This window comes from Microtus pennsylvanicus, chromosome 6 (assembly GCF_037038515.1).
Source record: "Microtus pennsylvanicus isolate mMicPen1 chromosome 6, mMicPen1.hap1, whole genome shotgun sequence".
Taxonomy (NCBI): Eukaryota; Metazoa; Chordata; class Mammalia; order Rodentia; family Cricetidae; genus Microtus; species Microtus pennsylvanicus.
The window spans coordinates 84,315,025-84,324,524 of NC_134584.1; positions in this window are offsets into that span (position 1 = coordinate 84,315,025).

Consider the following 9,500-nt stretch of genomic DNA (forward strand, 5'->3'; position numbering starts at 1 on the left):
TGTTTAAAACGAGAGTGGAAACCAGGCATGGTGGCACACACCTTTAATCTCAACACTCGAGAGGCAGAAGCAGAAAGATTTCTGTGAGTTCCAGGACAGCCAAGGCTACAAAGAGAGACCTTCGCTAAAGAAACAAAGCTAGCGGAGGGTTCCTGAAGAATGACACTCGTGATGACCTCTGACCTCCGTACACATGCTTACACATGTGCATACGCACCTGCACACACAAACATGCATACACCCCACACAAAAGGAAATGTTTGTCCCCCAGAGCTGGATGCTGTCGCTAACTTCACTTTACAGCCAGGAAACTGGGGATAGAGAGAGAGGGGCCTCCCACCGTCAGGATTAGTGAGTGGTAAGTTCAGGATTCGAACTCTGTACATGCTAGGCAAGAGCCCTGACACTAAGTCACAACCCCAATCCCAATTGGTCTTTCAAATATTCCAGTTGCGGGCTGGAGAGTTGGTTCAGCCTTTAAGAGCACTGGCTGCTCTTCCAGAGGTCCTGAGTTCAATTCCCAGCAACCATATGGTGGCTCACAACCATCTTCAATGAGATCTTGTGCCCCCTTCTGGCCTGCCTGTCTACCTGCAGGCAGAATACTGTATACATAATAAATAATTTTTAAAAAATTAGAAATTAAATGTTCCAGTTGCTCTTACTGTGTATGGACGCTCTAACACCTGTGCCACAACACGCATGTGGGGACCAGAAGATAACTCTGTAGAACTGAGTGTCTTCCGGAACACTTGCTTAGGTTCCAGGAATTGAACACAGCTCTCCAGACTTGTGCAGAAAGCCCGTCTACCCACTGGGTCATCTTCCTGCAACAGATTTTTGCCAGGCTCGCTGTGCTTTAAAAAGAGCTGGCCTTTTGGGTGAGGATCGGTTATAATCTGGTAAGAATTGGCATCTTGAGGGAGCTGCCATTAGTGTCTCAGAACCCTGCCCCCTAAAGACAGGAAGCAGAGGACCAGGAGGTGCAGACTGGAGAGCTAGATTTTAGGCTGCCCCCCCCCCCCCCGGCACCTGCTCAACTCGTGGACCACAGCGCCACCTGGTGATCTGCTATAGAACCTTCAGCTGGAAGCCAGCGGTTCCTACCCACCAGTCAGCAAACCCCGTTCCTAAAAGGCTCTAAAGGAAATATTTTTCAGCCACAGGAGCCAGACAGTCCGTTTCAAAGACAGTTCTTGCGTTATGAGACAAAACTATCTCCAAATGTTTCCAGAAGTAGGGACACCATGTCCGACTACAGGCAAACACTAAGGAGGGGCCAGAGGAGATGGCTCAGGGAGTAAGGTGCTCGTCATGCAAGCTGAAGGTCCTGACTTCTATCCGCAGAACCCATGTAAAACGTCAGGTGTGGTTAATTCCAGCTCTGGGGCTAAACCAGCAAGCAGAGAGACCACTCCTAGTTGAGAGCGTTCCTTGCACCCGTAACTCTAACAGTGGCCTGCTTGGGCACCAAGGGAAGGACGCCTAAGGTTAACCTCTGGCTCAACACACACCTGCACGCACTTATACGCACATCGCACACCCTGACCGTCCTTATGCGCACCTGCGCACACACAGAATTTTATGGATCTATGAATGTCCAGAAAACATTCAAAAAGCTCGTAAAAAACCAAAACAAAACAAAACGGGGGGGGGAGGGGGGAGAGCAAGAACAGTCACCAGATGCAGGAGTTTGAAGCTCATTGTTTAGTGCCTGGTCCCCAGGTGGTGCTATTGAGTTGGGCCTGGATCATGGCAGAACTCACCCTTCTGATGAGTTAAAACATCCAGGCTGAATTCAGGCTGAATTGCTGGGGACTGCTTGGAGGTGGCATGTCACTGGAGGTATATTTTTGAAGTGTCTCAGGCCACTTCCTGTTATGATTTGCACCTGAGGTGCGCCCCAAAGGTCTTCTGCTGAAGCCTGTGGTGCTATCCAGAAGTAGTGGAACCTTTGAGGGGTGGAGCCCAGTGGGAGAAAGTAGGGTCACAGGGGGCTGGACCCCAGTAAGCGGTTAGAATCCTTATCCCTCTCTCCTTCCAGCAGGCCTTGAGGTGAGATGCTCTGCTCCACCACACAGCCCACCATGACATCCTTGCCCACAGAACCCAGAACCTGGAGCTGGTGACCATGGGCCTTGGAAGCTGTGAGCCTGCAATTCTGGTTAACAATTTCATCTGAAAATGGCTAAAAGAAAGGATTTCACATATTCCCACCACATAATAAATCTAAAGTGATGGCTATGGTAACTCACCCACTTCCCTCACTTCTTGGTGAGCTCAGGGAGAGCAAGTGCGGTCACCACAGGCTTCCCTAGAGAGCACAAGTCAGTATTTGTGCTTTTCTGAGGGGCTGGGGATGGAGCCTGGGGCTGGGGAAGCTAGGCAAGCACCTTACCGCTCTCATACACAGCCCATCAATGTAACTTTAAGAAAAAAATGGGTGGGGCAGCTGGAGAGAGATGGTTTGGTGGTTAAGAGCCTCGTGGCACACACCTGTAATCCAGCACTTGGGAAGCAGAGGCAGGAATATCAGGAGGTCAAGGCTAGAATAGGAGGGAAGGACAGGGAAAGGAGGGGAGAGAAAAAGAAGGGAGAGAAGAAGAAGGCAAGTAAGGATGTTCTGATATGGCTATTCCATAGCCCAGACTGATCCAGCCAGAGATGACCGTTCTCACACTTCATCCCTAGGAGCCCCCTACATCAATGGCCACATAGGGACAGGGATTCGGCACCAGTTAGGAAGGCAACAAGCTCTGGAGGTGGCTGGTGATGGTGCTGGAGCCTTCGCTGGCTCAGCTAGGTTCTCTGTGTCCTTCTCCATTGCAAAAGCAGAATCAATAATCAAACATAACACAGAGACCCCTTTCTCCAAGAGATCAGTGTAAAAAAAAAAGATTCAGGAAAGCGGAAGGTCCACCAGCTACAAGGGCTGTGAGCATCGTGACTGATGCCGTCAGTGTGATGATAGCACTGGGGGTGGGGTGGGGAAGTTGTGTGCTTTAGAGACGTAGACTGGGCTTATAAAGCTGGCTAAGAGCTGAGATCTGCTCTACAATCCTCAGAAAATAAGAAAGAGAAGAGTGGCTTTGTCACACGAACCCAGAAATCCTGGCAACTATTGAATGCGATCATGGACTTGTGGGGTTTGGGTGACTTCTACTTGAACATGTGCAGAGCGAAAACTTACACAGAGCGGTGTCCTAGGGGAAAGCAAACCCCAAGGCAGGGGGACGGACTTAGAACCCGTGTCTTGTTCCAGTGCCATAATGCTCTACGGAGACATCAGCGGGGAAGGTGGGTCTCAGCTCCCTGTTCATAAGGGCAGCCCATCACCTCTACAGCGGAGCCTAAGGCAGATGCTCACACTGTGCCCCAGTGAAGAGAAGAGAGGGACAGCTAAGACAGATGCTCACACTGTGCCCAGTGAAGGGCAGAGAGAGACAGCTAAGACAGATGCTCACACTGTGCCCAGTGAAGCGCAGAGAGAGACAGCTAAGACAGATGCTCACACTGTGCCCAGTGAAGCGCAGAGAGAGATGGCTAAGGCAGATGCTCACACTGTGCCCAGTGAAGGGCAGAGAGAGATGGCTAAGGCAGATGTTCACACTGTGCCCCAGTGAAGAGTAGAGAGGGATAAACTGAGGTGTGAACTGGCACTCCATCTGCTTTCTCCATTTTATACAGTTTGGGGACCAATGAAGAGTCTGCTGAGGGCAGATCTTATGTTTCAATCCACAAAACCAGCATAACCACCCGGAGGTCTTTCTCTGATGTCTCTAGATTCTGTCAAGTTGGAAGTTAACACTAACCCTCACAGGAAGGCTTGGAGTCCTTGAGGTTTGGCCAAGACTGGAGGGTCACAAGTGTGATATTAGCTTGTGCTATACATCAAGATCTGCCTCCAGTCATAACTCAGCACTCTGGAAGCAGATATAAGTAGTGGTCTGTGAGTTGGAGGCCAGCCTGGTCTACCTAGCAGGTTCCAGGACAGCCAGGGCTACATAAAGAGACTCTGTCTCAAAAAAAGCAAACAAAATGTCTTCAAAATAGGTTATTTCGGGCGATGGTGGCGCACGCCTTTAATCCCAGCACTCGGGAGGCAGAGGCAGGCGGATCTCTGTGAGTTCAAGACCAACCTGGTCTACAGAGCTAGTTCCAGGACAGGCTCCAAAGCCACAAAGAAACCCTGTCTCGAAAAACCAAAAAAAAAAAAAAATAGGTTATTTCAAAATGTTATGTATTTTATTGATGTCCTCCTTTCCAATTTTATTTTTATGTATATTACAATGCACATGCTAAGTTTAGCATAACATATGTTTAAATAAGTAAAAGTAAATATGACAGGGGTTTGTCCAAAAATTGTTTTCATGATAAGGATAGAAAGCATAGCAGAAGAATACCTAACTAGAATCCCCCAGTGAAGGGCTGGGGGTGTGGTTCAGTGGTAGAGACCCTGCCTAGAATCCCCCAGTAAAGGCTTGGGGGTGTGGCTCAGTGGTAGAGACCCTGCCTAGAATCCCCCAGTGAGAGACTAGGGACTTGGCTCAGATCCCACAGTAGATCAGAGACCAGGGATCAGTAAAGTCTACCAGCTATACTGTGGCCAACAGAAAGGGCTCACATTGGGGATAAGTTGAAAGCAGCCTAGGCCAGGGCCGAGCCTGCACAGGAAGTCCAAAAGAGCTGAGCCCTGGGTCAAGCTCACAACGGCTAAGTGAGTATTTAGTCTCATTATTGCACACATCCTTTTCCTGGGACCACAGTGTGTTTCAGTTCTTTAAACCATGTTCCTTGCACAGAAACAATGGCTCAACAGGTTAAGGCACTTGCTTCTAAAGCCGACAACCTCAGTTCAATTCCCAGAAGCCACACAGTGGAAGAAGAGAACCATTCCAGCAAGGAGTCACCTGACCTCCACCTGCGTGCCATGGCCCGCCCCTCTCCATATGCACACAAAAAAGCACTTTTCTGTCCCTAAAAAAAGTTTCCTTGCATCAAGTGTGCAGGAATACTCAAGAGTCTCATTGCTTCTGAGAGAACCAAGCAAGGGAGAGTGTGAGTGGGGAGAGCTGAAGAGGAAGGGGTTGGGGAGAAGCTCTGGAAAGGTCCTATCCCGGCACCTATGAAAGGATGGATGGATGAATGGGTGGATGGATGGATGGGTGGATAAATGGATGGATGGATGGATGATGGATAGATGGATGGATGGATGATGGATGGATGGATGGGTGGATGGGTGGATGGATGGGTGGATGGATGATGAATGGATGATGGATGGATGGATGGATGGGTGGGTGGATGGATGATGGATGGATGCATGGATGGATGCATGGATGGATGCATGGATGGATGGATGGATGGATGCATGGATGGATAGATGGATGATGAATGGATGGATGGATGATGGATGGATGGGTGGATGGATGATGGATAGATGGATGGATGGATGATGGATGGATGGATTGATGGGTGGATGATGGGTGAATGGATGATGGATGGATGGATGGATGGATGATGGATGATGGATGGATGGATGATGGATGGATGCATGATGGATGGATGGATGGATGATGGATGGATGGATGATGGATGGATGGGTTGACAGATGGGCTGAAGAGTGCATGGGTTGGACATGGGTGTGTGAGTGGAGGAGGGAGGGGAAATCAGGGTGCATGGGATGATATAAGGATGGGACAACTAGGGAGCATGGGGAGACTATGGTCAGATAGTTGCTGCCTGTAGATGCTCAAATATGCCACCAGGTGTCGCCATAATCTCTAGGACCACCTGAGAGGTCCCATGCAGCAGCCATTCCCCAGAAGTTATACTTCAAACCAGTTGCCACACAGTGGTCAGGCCCTTGTGTTTGCACACGCGCACCAGCACCCACTGGCTTCACCCAGCACCCCAGCCTCCTCCAGCAACAGAAGAAAACAGAGACAGCTGCAGAGAAGCAGGCTGACCCCACACTGAGCCTCTCTGAGACAGGCAGTGTGTGGAGATGGACTTGAGCTGATGGTTTCTGTCCCGCCAGCATCAGCTGCTTGTGCTGTTACTGGTGTTCAAATCACAGCCATCATTGTCCACCCAGGAACCCTCCCCGGCTTTGCACCTTTGGGGGAAAAACGTTTTTAGTAAGCCTTAGCAATCTGCCTAGAAAAGCAACGGCAAAGGAGCATCTCATCGTGGCTGGTTTCCACAACCACTGAAGGAACCTGGGAAGAGGTTTTCAGTCCCAAGCACCAGGTAGCTGATCTCCCCCCCTATCCCCTATCCCCCCCCCCCCCAGGCCCACTTGGGGATGACAAACCAAGTCAGGAAAGCACCACACTCTCCCAACCCAAGCTGGCCTCCCACTCTGCCTTCAGCACAAAGGTCTTTCCCTTGTTCTGGAAACTGCAGAGAGAGCCGATGGGGATTCTGGGGTTGCTTCTAGAAGGCAACATTTTTCAGCCTTTCCCCACCACATCCCCAGCAGAAGCATCTGTCCCCTCTGCCAGTCCTTTCTGGCTGCACTGCTTGCAGGAGACCTGGGTCCTTCACAAAGCCGGCTCAGAGAATTCAAGGCAACCCACAGGCCAGTAACCGCATAGCTTATCAGCACATTGAGCACCCTGAAGCTTGCCAGCTCCGACTGGCCCACGAGCCCGCGAACACCCCAAACCCCACATAATTACTCCCACTCTTTCCTTCTGGCCTGAGGGGTGCTGTGCATTTTGTGCGCTTGGTGGGCCAAGATGACATCCCAGTGGTCCACCACGCCACCACGCCGTTTCAGAGTTGGCCCGTCGAGGCTGCCGCTCATCTGCTGTGACCACGAGACGTGCAGGGGCCTGCGTGAGCCTGCCAGAGTGCAGTCCGCGCCTCGGCAGCTTGGGCGGTACAGGACGTCATGACTGCGTGGAGGAAGCATGGGGTCAGAGCCCCGGGAGGCCTTCGGCATCCATGGACCTCACTCAGAAATCCCAGGAGAGGAAACTGGAGGGAGAAGGAAGATGGGGAGAGCAGAGTGAGAGAAGCTACAAGGAAGCCAGGGCCACGAGAGCAGGTGTGGGCAGCAGAGGCCACCCCACCCTGCACCCGGAAGTTAAGCACCCCGGGCCTGGCTGCCAGGATTGAGTATTCCCTTGGCAACTAGGGGACAGGAAAGACACTTCTAGCAGTTGCCGGGCAACACAGGCCGTGGGTTGAAAGGGCACAAGGGTGTGGCTGATGCTGAGCACTCTGACCACCTGGCTCCAGATGCCAGCCAGACTGAGGTGGGTTGGGGTAGAGGCGTTTTCTCGCATCTAGATGTTTCCTTCTGCGGAATGGACCCTCTAGAGCCCCTACTCTCTGAGTTCTGTGAACTCCAGACCCCTGATGGCAAGTTCAAGCTCAGATGTGCTGGGCTAGACGTCTGGTCCCCATCTGCTTCCCTTTGGGGTGTAGAGAGAGCAGGGGGACCAACGGTTAGGTTTTTCATCTCATTTTTTTAATGTGTCGTCTGTGTTCATGTTCATGCAGTGCATTCGCACATGGACATGTATGTATATGTGTGTGGAGGCCAGAGGTCAGCCTGTTCAAGTCACCATTACATGGGCTGAAACATCCCAGCCACTCTGATGAGCACAGCACTTTAAGACTGAGGAGGACAGGAGCAAGGTGGCTCACACGTGCAAGCCCAGCACTCAGGAGGCTGAGGCAGGGGAATGGAGAGCTTGATGGGCATCTGGACTGTACAGAAAGGCTCAGTGTGAAAACATGTGTCTTCTTTTCAGCCGCTGTTCAGGGAGGGAAAGCAATAAACTCTACTGCCACACCCATGAGTTGCTGGGGTCTCAAAACCAGGGGAACCGGGGCTTAACATCTTTGTGGTCTCTCATTTCCTCATTCAACAAACACCGAGTGTGTAACTAGCTCTGGGCTGGGTGCTGGGGATGTGGCCTCTATGCTGTGGATAGACAGAGAAGCCGCTTCCCATGCAGAGAAGACATCCCAGGGAGAGAGGGACGGACAGGGACAGAATAAGGCAGGAGCAGAAGAGTACGATGGAGAGAATCAGCAGGGACAGGGTGTACCTTGGGCTGCTGTCAGCAAGGCCAGCTGTCCACTGTCACCCAGGACTGACAGAGACCCCAAGTCCTACAGAGGCTAGGTCCCCTTAGAGGTCCCTTAGAGAAAAGGCATAGACTTACAGAGTGGAGAACACAGTCCTACAGACTCCAGTCTCTCTAGGAGACCTGGGACACAGTGGGGATGCTGTGAGTATGGCCGACATGCTGTTGTTTGGGAATAAGGACAAGGAAAATCATAAGTGTGTGTTCAGGACAGATTCGCTGTGGGAATGAAGAGCTTTCTCCATCCACAAGGGCCACTGTATGCCCTGGCCTTTGTCAAGAGCACAGAGTATCAGTGGGCAGGGGAGGCTGTTGTTTGAGACACTCTCCTTCTGATGCCTGGGCTGACCTCCAGCCTGCAGGGATCCTCCTGGGATTACAGATGTGAGATTCTTCCGCTGGCTTTATGCAGGGCTGGGGGTTGAGCATGCCCTGTGTATGCAGGGCTGGGGGTTGAGCATGCCTTGCATATGCAGGGCTGGAGGCTGTGCATGCCCTGTGTATGCAGGGTGGGGGTTGAGCATGCCTTGTGTATGCAGGGCTGGGGGTTGAGCATGCCTTGTGTATGCAGGGTGGGGGCTGTGCATGCCCTGTGTATGCAGGGTGGGGGTTGAGCATGCCTTGTGTATGCAGGGCTGGGGGCTGTGCATGCCCTGTGTATGCAGGGTGGGGGTTGAGCATGCCTTGTGTATGCAGGGCTGGGGGCTGTGCATGCCCTGTGTATGCAGGGTGGGGGTTGAGCATGCCTTGTGTATGCAGGGTGGGGGTTGAGCATGCCTTGTGTATGCAGGGCTGGGGGTTGAGCATGCTTTGTGTATGCAGGGTGGGGGTTGAGCATGCCTTGTGTATGCAGGGTGGGGGTTGAGCATGCCCTGTGTATGCAGGGTGGGGGTTGAGCATGCCTTGTGTATGCAGGGCTGGGGGCTGAGCATGCCCTGTGTATGCAGGGTGGGGGTTGAGCATGCTCTGTGTATGCAGGGTGGGGGTTGAGCATGCCTTGCGTATGCCAGGCAAGCACCACACCAAACCGAGCTACATCCCCAGCCGTGGGTTACCTATTTAAAAGGCCCTTTCTCCAAATGCAGCCTCGTCTGAAGGTACTTGGGATTACACTTGAATGTATCAATTTCAGACAGCACTCAATTTAGCCTTTACAAAGGCTTGACAGGATGTATTGGGAGCCAGTTATGCATTAAGTGAATCTCAGAGAAGGCCACTGTGGAGGTGACTGCCAAGCAGGGACTCGAAGGTGATGCTGAAATCACACAGGCATTTGAATGAAGGGCTTTCCATCCCTCCAGAGCAGCGTGCAAAGGCCCTGAGGCAGAACTGTGTGGGGCTTGCTCACACGCCAAGCAGGGGCTCATGGGAAGGCCTAAGTAAAGAGGAAAGTGGAGA